Source organism: Stegodyphus dumicola, chromosome 3 (genome assembly GCF_044657685.1).
Source record: "Stegodyphus dumicola isolate Sdum_Otavi_A_Nest chromosome 3, ASM4465768v1".
NCBI lineage: Eukaryota > Metazoa > Arthropoda > Arachnida > Araneae > Eresidae > Stegodyphus > Stegodyphus dumicola.
The window spans coordinates 182,396,482-182,408,572 of NC_140770.1; positions in this window are offsets into that span (position 1 = coordinate 182,396,482).

Consider the following 12,091-nt stretch of genomic DNA (forward strand, 5'->3'; position numbering starts at 1 on the left):
TACAAGCTGTTACTAAAATCAAAATTTCACCAAAAGCACTAAAATTGAAGTAGATGACCGATAGAGATACAAAGTTCACTTTTAAAGTACTCTGGAAGACTTGAGAAGGAATTTCTCTGTCCTCTTTCCGTTTTCTAATTGAATAAGGAGTGACTGCACAATTGAGGAATATCCACTGTCGTAAAAACCGCAAACGTAGTGGGAGAGGCTCTTTGTTCGTAAGGGTCCTGGGGGGAGAAGGGGAATGTTGTAGATTCCTTCCTTCATGGAGGTAGGAATCTTACTTCCTACCTCCATGCCTTCCTTGTGGGGATTGCTGAGGTGGGATTTCCTCCAGGGTAGAAAGGAGAAAATAAGCCAAATTTTATATTTTCTGAACTATTTGACGGAGAATCTTTTAATTTAGAAATCCTTAATCGTCATTTTCCGCTGATTGTTGTCATCTTTTTTTCATGAAAAAAGGGCTGTAAAAACTGGAGAAACTGCCTGATGAAGAAACCACTAGTACCTTTTGTTATCAACAGCTTTTCTTATCTCTTTGGAGCTCTTTGTCATAGTTAGCCATAAGTTCAGGGATGAAACCGTACTTTTTCCTGCAATTTCACAGATGACTCATCACACCACGTGCTAGCTAAATAATCTTACGTAATTAACGTAATAATAATCTGATCACTACGAAAATAGTTCCAAGGAAAACCTGACACGATTGCGCGTCCAGTGATATAAATCTTGAGAGTAAATGATGGACTAAAAAGCCATGTTGTTCTTCCCTTTCATGAACAATGGCGGACACAATGGGCTCACACGAGTAAACTAGAAATTAATTAATAACTTTTTACGTATGGATGATACAGGCTTAATCCATACATCAAAACGCATGTCTTGGCTTCCTCAATAGTATGGTATGATTTACTCAACCTAATTATGAGGACTTACACGAAAAATGGCAAATATTGAGGAGCGTGAAAACAGCGACGCACGGCACAGTTGGCATATTAGACTAGCTATATTCTTTCTTAGCATCCAATGCTAGTCATTTGGTTTTATCTAATCTTGTTAAGTCATTAAGACTATTTAACTGTAAGATTACGTCATTTTTTCTCTTCTTGGCGCCTTGCATGGCGCAGATGTTCATTACAGCAACCCTGTAAACGCTTACTCAGTTTTTTTTTATTGCTGTTGTTATTAGTAGTAAGTCATCGCTTGAAAGATGGCACGCATTTGATTAAAGTTGTCGAATAAAATATTTAGTACAGTCCACTTCTAGTTAATTTGAAATTGTTGTATAACAACGCACGCATCGCATTAACACTTTATGGCCCGTCGAGCCACAGGTAAAAGATATCGTTGCTAAAATTAACTTTTTAGAACATTTGTAACACCTTCGTTTGGTTGTATTACGGATAGCTTCATATAGAGTGTTTGGAATGCTTTCGTTTTCGTGTGGATTACGCAATTAAGATTGAATACTGTGTCATCGTTCATTTCCGGTGTTGCTGTCGAGAAATCTGCAATCACGGTAAGTGATAAATTATTTATTTGTTCATGATGAGTGAATTGAAAGGGATTAAAGCTAACAAAAAGAGTTTAAAATGCAGTATCAGAAAGTTTGAAAATAAGGTAAATTCTACAGTGGATGAAGCAGATATTTCCTTATTGGAGTTATACGAATCAAAAATATTAGAATTTAAAAAGGAATTAAGTAACATTTTCGATTATTTATTTGCACATTGTGAAGAAAAGGACACTGACGAATTCATTAGCGAAAAGGAAAATGTAGTAGATAATCTCGATGAAATTCATTTGAAAATTAAAAGAAAAATTTCTGAGATCCGTTCTCAAAGGAATAGCTGCTCAAATGAAAACGGTTCGAGTAAAGACATAATTGTTTCGGATATAAAATTGCCTAAATTGTCTCTTCCAATATTTAGTGGGAAAATCGAAGAATGGATTGAATTTGAGGATTTATTTTCCGCAGCTGTGCATAAAAATAGCAAATTAACTAATGCGCAAAAATTGCAATATTTAAAGAGTTCGTGTAAGGCAGACGCTTTAAATATTATTCAGTCCATTCCAATTTCAGATTCGAATTATGACATAGCATGGAATCTGTTGGTTGAGCGCTATTGCAACAAAAAAGATTTGATCAATTCTATCATAAAGAAATTAATTTCTATACCTCAAACGAGTGATTCTACTTCGTCGCTTTTAAAATTTATCGATAAGGTGCATGAATGTTTACGATCCTTGGAAGCATTGGAGCAAGAGGTGGAAGAATTTTCAGACACGTTAATTGTTTATTTATTAGTTGAAAAGTTGGATAGAAATACTCGGTGTTGGTGGGAAAGGTCACTTAAAAAAGACGAGATAGGAACGGTTAAACAACTGACATGTTTTTTGAAGGAACACGCTCGCACCCTATCACATTACAAACCTCCGCATGGGGAATCGAAACGTTCATTTAATACCAAGGCTCTTACATCACTTTCTGAAAATTCAAAAAATTGTCCTTATTGTAAAGCTGATCATTTATTGTTGAAATGTGCGCAATTCTTAAATCTAACAGTCAAGAAACGATTGGAATTTGTAAAGACAAAAAAACTATGTTTTAATTGTTTATCTTCGGTCCACACAATCAAGGACTGTAAAAGTTCTAATACATGCAGAAAATGTCAGAAATTTCACAATTCGCTCTTACATTTTGATCGAAATGAAGAAAATTTCGATAGAGCAAACGGCACATCGAATCAAATCACAAACAAGACTAATAAATTTAGCAGTAATCTTTCTCCAAATGCTGATACATTTACTCCAATGGCAAGCAGCCAAAAGGTTAGTGACACTAATGAAACCAACCAAACAAAGTCCATTAACGGTACTGCGCTGAATATTTCCAGTTCTTTTAATAAACAAGTTCTACTTTCAACTGCAATTATTTTCGTTAAGGGTAATGATGGAAAATTTATCTCGCTGAGAGCCTTGCTGGATTCCGGTTCTCAAAATAATTTCATTACTAAACAAGGTGCTGAGTTATTGAATTTGAAGAAAAGAAAAATAAACGCTTCTATTTCAGGTATCAATGGTACAGTTATGGGTGTTAAGGAAAAAGCTATAGCAACCATCGCTAACGCTACTAGAGATTTTATTCGTACCTTACAATTTTTTGTTGTTCCAAAAATAACTCGCGTAACGCCTGCTAGATATATAAACATTCCTGATGTTAAGCAGTTGCAACTCATTGGTTTAGCTGATCCAGAGTTTTATAAACCTGGTCAAATACATGTTTTATTATCTAACGAAATATTTTTTGATTTACTGGGAACAAATAGAATAAATATGCAAGACCTGATTCTCCATCAGTCAGTTTTTGGATACATCGTTAGTGGGTCAGCGCGCATGCCGCAGCAAGGCAGTGTTGATAATTTTTGTGGGTTTGTGGAAAATGGGGATAATTTATCTGACAACATGAGAAGGTTTTGGGAGATTGAAGGTATTAATGAAGCAAAAAAAGTGAAAAGTCAGGAAGATGAATTTTGTGAACAGCACTTTCTTCGTACACACGCGAGGCAAGATGATGGCAGATATGTAGTGGAAATGCCAATTAAGGAGGAAGGACTTAGCCTTTTAGGGGAATCGAGAGAAAACGCTAGCAAAAGACTGAATTATCTACTTAAACGCTTCACTCGCAATGAAACACTTATACGAAGATTTCATTAAGGAATATAATAAATTAGGCCATTCCGAAGAAATTGATGAAGGGGATAGCTCTAGTTTCTCATATTATCTTCCTCACCATGGGGTTTTCAGACCTGAGAAACCTAGCACTAAACTTAGGGTAGTGTTCGATGCCACTGCTCCTACGACTACTGGAATTTCGTTAAACGATATTCTGCTGAATGGAGGGTTAGTTCAAGACGAACTATTTGATATTATTTGCAGATTTCGAACGCATAAAATTGCCTTCACAGCAGACATTGTAAAAATGTATCGTCAGATTTTGATTAAAGAACATCAAAGAGATTTATTACGCATCTTATGGAAGAGTAGTGAAGAAGAACCAGTTAAGGTCTATAGACTGAAGACTATAACTTACGGTACTTCCAACGCACCATATCTAGCAACACGCACACTTAATCAATTAGCAGAAGACGAGAAAAATAATTTTTCGTTAGCAGCGTTAATAGTACAAAGGGATTTTTATGTCGATGACGTACTCACAGGAGCCCATACTCTAATAGAGGCTAAAGAATTACAGTCGCAATTGATTAACCTATTATCACGTGGAGGAATGCGTCTGCACAGATGGTGTGCTAATCATCCTGATCTTTTGCAGTTTCCGGATGGACAAGAGGAATATTCTTTCAGTAATTTCGATGACGATCAGAGCATCAAAACTTTAGGATTATTATGGAATCCAAAGATAGATTGTTTTTCGTACAAATCAACGGTCAAGAAACCAATTACTTACACAAAGAGAACAGTGTTGTCTGATATTGCTCGCATTTATGATCCATTAGGACTGCTTGGTCCAGGGATAACAAAAGCAAAAATCTTCATCCAAAGACTTTGGTTATTGAAGCTTGATTGGAACGATCCGCTACCCGAAAGGATAATTAAGGATTGGCAACTTTTTATTGATTCAATGCAATCTATCAACAATTTGAAAGTCAGTAGATATGTTTTACAGGATAGTTTTTCTGATATACAAATTCATGGATTTTCAGATGCATGAGAACACGCATACGGAGTAGCCATCTATTTACGCTGTAGAAGTGACAATAATTTATCTTCACATTTGCTTTGCAGCAAGTCCAGAGTAGCTCCACTAAAACCGCTGACAGTACCTCGACTGGAACTCTGCGCAGCTGTACTGCTAGCACAGCTTGTTGCAAAGGTGGTGCCTTTATTGAAATTGGACATCAGTAAAATATGTCTGTGGTGTGACTCAACCATAGTGTTAGCATGGCTTCAGAATCCTCCGCATGTACTAAAACCTTTTGTTGCTAATCGAGTGTTGCAGATCCAAGAGCTAACACATACATGCCAGTGGAATTATGTGCGTTCAGAGGAGAACCCAGCAGACCTTATTTCCCGAGGACTGAATTTTGACAAGCTGCATGATGCTGATCTGTGGTGGAAAGGTCCTCCATTCTTGAGTGAAGGTGTCATACCTAACAAGAACATTGACTTTGAACAATTAGAAAAAACAGAGACATTTTCTAATGAACTGAGAAAAAGAACTGACATTGCTTGTTTATGCACTTTGCCTTCAAAATTTATTGATAATGTCCTAGATATCACTAACAATTATTTAAAATTATTACGTATTGTTAGTTATATTTTCAGGTTCATTTGGAACTCTAGGTGTGCAAAACAGAAAGGAGCACAGAGAAAAACAGGAGGAGTAAGTTCAAAGGAGTTAAATGAGGCAGAATCCTTTTTAGTAAGAGAGGTTCAAAAATGTAGTTTTTATTCAGATTATAACTCCCTCGCACAAGGTAAACCCATTAATAATAAAAGTAATTTACTTTCTTTGAACCCTTTTTTAGATGCAAATAATGTAATGAGAGTAGGAGGCCGATTACAAGGGGCCAATGTAATGTTTTCACAAAAACATCAAATAATTTTGCCTGTTAAAGGCAAACTAACTAAGCTGATTGCTGAGCATTATCATCAGAAATATTTACACGTAGGTTCGCAAGCATTATTGTGTTTTATGAGACAGAAATTTTGGCCATTACAAGGTAGGAATTTAACTAGAAAGATTACCCATGAATGTATAATTTGTAGTAAAAATAAACCAGTCACTATCGAACAAATTATGGGGTCATTACCTGCAGAACGCGTAAATCCAAGCTCACCCTTTAATCATGTCGGCACCGATTTTTGCGGTCCATTTCTTATTAGGTACAAGGGACAGATGAAGGGAACTCTTCATAAGGTATATTTAGCTCTTTTCATTTGCCTTATAACAAAGGCAGTGCATCTCGAACTAGTGAGTGATCTCACCACTGACGCATTTATTGCCACCTTAAAGAGATTTATTGCTAGGCGCGGAAAATGCTCAATCATTTTCTCAGACAACGCAAAAAACTTCGTTGGCGCAAATGCCGAATTGCAAAGAATTAACAATTTAATTAGAAATCCTGACAAAAAATTAGCAGATTATTTAGGTGAAGAAGGAATAGTATGGAAGTTTATTCCCCCACGGACACCTAATTTTGGTGGACTATGGGAATCTGGAATAAAATCCGTGAAATATCACTTAAAGCGGATTGTAGATAATGCAAGGTTGACTTTCGAGGAGTTATTAACTGTAGTAACTCAGATAGAGTCTGTTTTAATTTCTCGCCCTATTACTCCCTTATCTTCTGATGTAAATGATTTAGAGGAACTGAATCAGGTCATTTTCTCATTGGAAGACCCTTGAATGCTATAGTAGAACCCGAATTAATTGATATACCTGAAAACAGACTCTCAAGATGGAAACGAACTACCAGATTTGTCCAGTTGATACGGAATCGTTGGCATAGGGACTATTTAAACACACTACAGCAGCGTTCAAAATGGAAGGTAGAACAAACGAATATTAAAATAGGTATGCTAGTACTAGTTAAGGAGGATGAGCTTCCTGTCTGTAGATGGGTGTTAGGGCGCATTACAAGAATTTTTCCTGGAGTTGACGGTAAGGTTAGAGTAGTAGAAATACAGACAGCAAAGGGCATCATTAAGCGTGGAATTACAAAAATTGCAATTTTACCCCAAGAAGAAGCTTCCTAAGTTAGTTAAGTGTTAGCTTATTATTATAAAACTTGTATTGTAAATTGTATTGTGTATAAAATTTTGTATTGAAAATTGAATATTATTATATTGAATTAAGAGATGTTATTCGTATTGCATTATTGTATAAGGTAGTAATTGTACAATTTTGTAGGTTATTATGAGTATTATCGTACGAAATTATTGAAGTAACCCTTCAATGCCGGGGGGTATGTTAAGTCATTAAGACTATTTAACTGTAAGATTACGTCATTTTTTCTCTTCTTGGCGCCTTGCATGGCGCAGATGTTCATTACAGCAACCCTGTAAACGCTTACTCAGTTTTTTTTTATTGCTGTTGTTATTAGTAGTAAGTCATCGCTTGAAAGATGGCACGCATTTGATTAAAGTTGTCGAATAAAATATTTAGTACAGTCCACTTCTAGTTAATTTGAAATTGTTGTATAACAACGCACGCATCGCATGAACAAATCTGTTGCCACAAACACACGGCAAAATTAAAAAATACATTACGAATTAAACATCTGGCGCGAGGGCAACGCCATCTATAGAAAAAGATGAAATAAGGCATAAATATTTTTAAAATCTAACAGCATCATTTTCTTCGCAATTACGCCATATAGATTCAACATTCATTATTAAGACGGCTTTACAACACTTTTTTTGTCTTTTTATTATTACTGTTTTTTGTGTTTCTTTTATTTATTACATACCACGCTCTTTAAGCTTAATCCTTATAAAATTCGTTTCAACAGCAAAATCAAAAAATATTTTTAAAACAGCATTTCCGGTTGATAGTTTCGCGCAATGGAGTTAAAAAATGCTCAATTTCGTAAAGCGTTGCCACTGCTCGCTTTCAAATCGTTGAATTCGCTAGTCAAAAATTCATTAAATTACCAACTATGAACTAGATAATAATACAAATTCGAAATTCAAAAATTGCTTTCAGATGCCCATATTCGGATGGAGAACTACATTATTCAAGATTTGGTGGCTCTGGGTACCGTTGTTTTTTCACAGTGCCAAAAACATACATGTATTCATGTAGATTCTTCATTATTCGATTTCTTTAATTATAATACAGGATGATAATATTTGGTGGCAACAATCCGAAAACTGATACAGCTCATTTAAGTATTTCGAAGCTAAAAAAACTTTGCAGAAATCATCTTTCACTCTCGACTAGAATAAAAGAGTTAATTAAAAGAAGAAATCGAGCCAGAAAACAATGGCAGTTATCCCGAAACCCTCAAGACAGAAGAAAGTTAAATTACCTAAATAGGAAAATTAAATATGTTATCCAAGAATTCCGCTCTGATAAATGGGATTTCTTACTTGAAAATATGGACTTACAGCTGAACGCAGTCTGGAGGATTGCCCGGTCTCTAAGAACAAGCAGGACCAATTCCGTCTCTCCTATTAATCACATGGGTGTCACGCACCACTCAGAAGCTGAGATTGCAAACTTAATGGCTGAAGAGCTAGGAAAAGTTTTCAAGTCACACCCTGAAGAAAACACTGAGCTTGAAGAAGAAATTCAGTACTCGGTTCAATCTCTGAAAGGCAGCACCCCCTCCTCTAATTTTATTGAACTCACCTCTCCCAGAGAATTAAAGCAAATTATTAAACAACTTAAAGTCTGAAAAAAAAAAGGCTTTGATGAAATTAGTAACGATGCTCTCAAAGATCTTCCTAGAAAATGCATTGTTTTGCTCACAAAAAGTTTTCATGCTTGCATAAAACTGAGATATTTTCCGCAACAATGGAAACATAGTATAATTATCTCCATCCCCAAACCGGGGAAAGATCCTAAATTGGTCACCAGCTACCGTCCTATTAGCCAGCTCCCTGCTTTGGGGAAAGGTTTTGAAAGAATTCTCAAAATCAGACTGACAAATCACCTTGAAAGGGTTGATCTCATCAATAACAATTCGGCTTTAAAAGTGGACATTCAACCACTCATCAAGTTCTGAACCTTGTTGAATATGTTGCAAATAATTTTCAGAAAAAGAAAGCAGTCGCTGCGTGCTTCCTCGAATTCGAAAAAGGTTTCGAACGAAAGTGGCATGCAGGACTACTTAGCAACTTAGCAAACTTAGCAACTTTCTGCTTCCAGTCAGTTTCATCCAACTCCTTGTTTCATATCTTAAACGCAGGACTTTTCAAGTCAAGTGTGGAGATGCTATTTCTTGCAAGAATATCCTACAGGGAGCGGTTATCGTTCTCGCCCCTGTCTTTTCAACATCTATATTAACGGCTTGCCAGGCCCTTTTGACTGTAAAATTTTGAAATATGCAGACGACTCGGTCGTCTTCACGGATTCACTTAGCCCATTACTCGCCATGTACAAATTGCAGTTAAAAGTTAACATCGTTAATAAATGGTGTAAGGATTGAAGATAAATTTAAACTCAAGTAAATTTTGTGTTGCTCTTTTTAGACGATACAGAAAATGTTTAATTATCAATAATGATGAGATCAAAATTAAGAATGAAGTTGTTCCGCGTGAAAGCTCTTACAAATATTTAGGAGTTTTTATTGATAATGGCTCACCTTCGCCTATCATGTGAAAGCAGTGGCAGATAAAGCAAATGCGTCTTTTTGTGCACTTTACAGCTTAATAGGCAAGAACTCTAAATTATCACTCAAAATCAAAAGAACTCTCTATATCACCTCAATAAGACCTATCATGCTTTTTGCCGTGCCTGCTTGGGCAACCGCCAATAAAACAGAGCATGCTAAACTTGATATTCTCCAGAATAAAATTCTACGTTCTATAGTGAAAGCCCCCTGGTATGTGAGAAATGCGGATATTCATCACGACGTTAACGTAAAAACCATGCACGAACAGATATTAATCTCGTCTCATAATTTCTTTGAAAGTTTAAGTAACTCAGGATACGCCTTCCTCCGAAGTTTGTGTGACTACGATCCTAAAATTGAAAGCGTGGTAAAAAGATCTCGCACAATACATCACAACGCATCTTGGTAACTGTAAATATGTAAACAGTCAATTTTTCTTCATATTTAATCAAGTATTTTGTATTCATGACTGTAAACTTTGTTTAATTCCAAGATTTGAAGTAGAAATTGTGCTATTTTTTCGTTGATACGCCCACATGGGCAGATCTGCGAATAAAGTTTTAACGTGTCTTCATGTGATGCGACTTTTGAGTGATTGCAAATTCTACAAAATTTTATGAATTTTGTGTTTTTGACCAAAGACAATTGTATGTGAATGCAAATTCTACTAATTTTTAAGAACTTTGTATTTTTGACCAAAGTACGATTGAACTTTGACGTTTCGGTGCATGTTAAGGACATTACTGATTGGAATAGAAACGCAGACTTAAATGTTTTCCTGTCCTGTGACAAAGTTCTCTCAATTCAGAATGCTTCTCCTTAAATAACTCCGAATTAGTATCTAGCAGAGACTGAATGCGACCATTTGTAAAAGATTATTTTACAACTTAAAGATCTAAGGAAACTTTTGCTTCCCCACAACCAGGTTACTCCAAACCTTAGAATTTTTGAATGCATTCTACCCCTCTGGGTGATTAGATGTACCAATAGTACAGCTTCGTTTTGATACAAACGTGAAAAGCCTAAGACATACTTGATCTATTGCAGATATCTCACAATAGTGGGTACCAAATGCGAGTGAAGGTAAAGGTAAGGTAAACGTTGCAGTAAATTCAAAGACTTATAGAAGAAAGTGTAGATGATGAAGGTAATTTTATTTCAAAAAACAGTCTTGTTTAAATGATGCTTAGGAGTAACGTAGATGAAAAACTATATCATAAGCTATTTAAATTAAAATGCGACAGTTTTTAACAATTAACATGATTTAATGAAAAAAAATATTTATTTTTTCAAATGAATGGCAGAAAATTGCTTCGAAAGCGATATGTTATATATACGGCTAACAGAGTAATTGTTCGTAAGCTGCTTAGCTATGAGTTTATAATTTTTTAACCATTTTATTCTAGCCCTTTCTTCCACGAGAGACAGATTAGTATAACTTAATTCTTTATAAATTAATGGGCGCATTATAAGAAGATTAAATGTATACTGATTTTTATATGAAAAATAAAATAACACTTCTTAGTTGCCTTTTAATATTATGAAGTATGAAATGTTTTCTAAACACTTAAGAATTTAAAATAATATTCAAAAACATAAAATATGATTTAAAAAATTTGAAAGCATTCAGATTTAAAAATTGTTCAAAAGGGCTCCTTTAAAGTTTAATATGGTTTATCAGTAGAAATAATTGATAGAGTTGGTCCAGGTGGAATAGCGAAAGATCTTATAGGATATTAGAAAAACATATTTTTAAATTCATACGGGAATTTTATACATCTTCTATGCATTTAATAAGTGAACAAAGTATGTAATATAATTCTGTGGAAGTACTTAATGCTTTTAATTAGATATATTATGAATTATATGTATCTTATTTAAATTAAACAGATTAAAAATTTTAAAAAAAAATATATTCTTAAGATTTGCATCTATTGCTTTTAAAAGTTTAGCTTATTACTTTACAACACACAGATTAAATATGAAAGAGTTATATTTCAAGTTTTCCCGAATGGCAACAAACTCAAATGAAAAGTAAAACAATGCAGAACCGTGTTTGGAGACTAATAGCTTCTTTGAGCTAATAATTTAAAATTAAAAAAAAATTGAAGCGTTTCTAATAAAGTAAACAGTTTCAAACTCACGTGACATAAGATAAAATTGGGGACATTCTTGATAATATTACCTTGAGTTTTTTTTTGGTTAATTAATTCCTAATTAAGCTTGAAGATTTAATTACTTTAAAAGCATGCTTCTATATTGTTCAAGACGATCCTAGAAAGGCAGCTTTTAACTGGAATGTTTATATATATATATTTAATACAAGTTCTTTCTTCCCTTTCTTCTTTGAAAAATTCAATGTTATTGTAATTTAATATTTGTAAAAGCTTTCCAATTTCTGTGCTTTCACTAAATTTACTTTTTAAGTCTTTAGAAAGAAGGTGAAGCAATTTTGGATGTCTTCAATCTGAGAAAATCCGCGTACCATCCGAGCAAAGTTTGAAAGCCTTAATATCGATCCTTCATTCCACACTTTTTAGACGCTGGTATGCTTGTTGAATATGAATGTGTGTTTATCTTGAATAAATATACATTTTTTCCTCCTTTCATGCTTTTTTCAATCTTTTCCATTCAAACGTGGCATTGTGGTTCAATGCTCGATGGACCAAACAATAACTATCTATGACAGAATATTTTAAAGCTCTTTTGTTTGAAAGGGTCCCATAGGT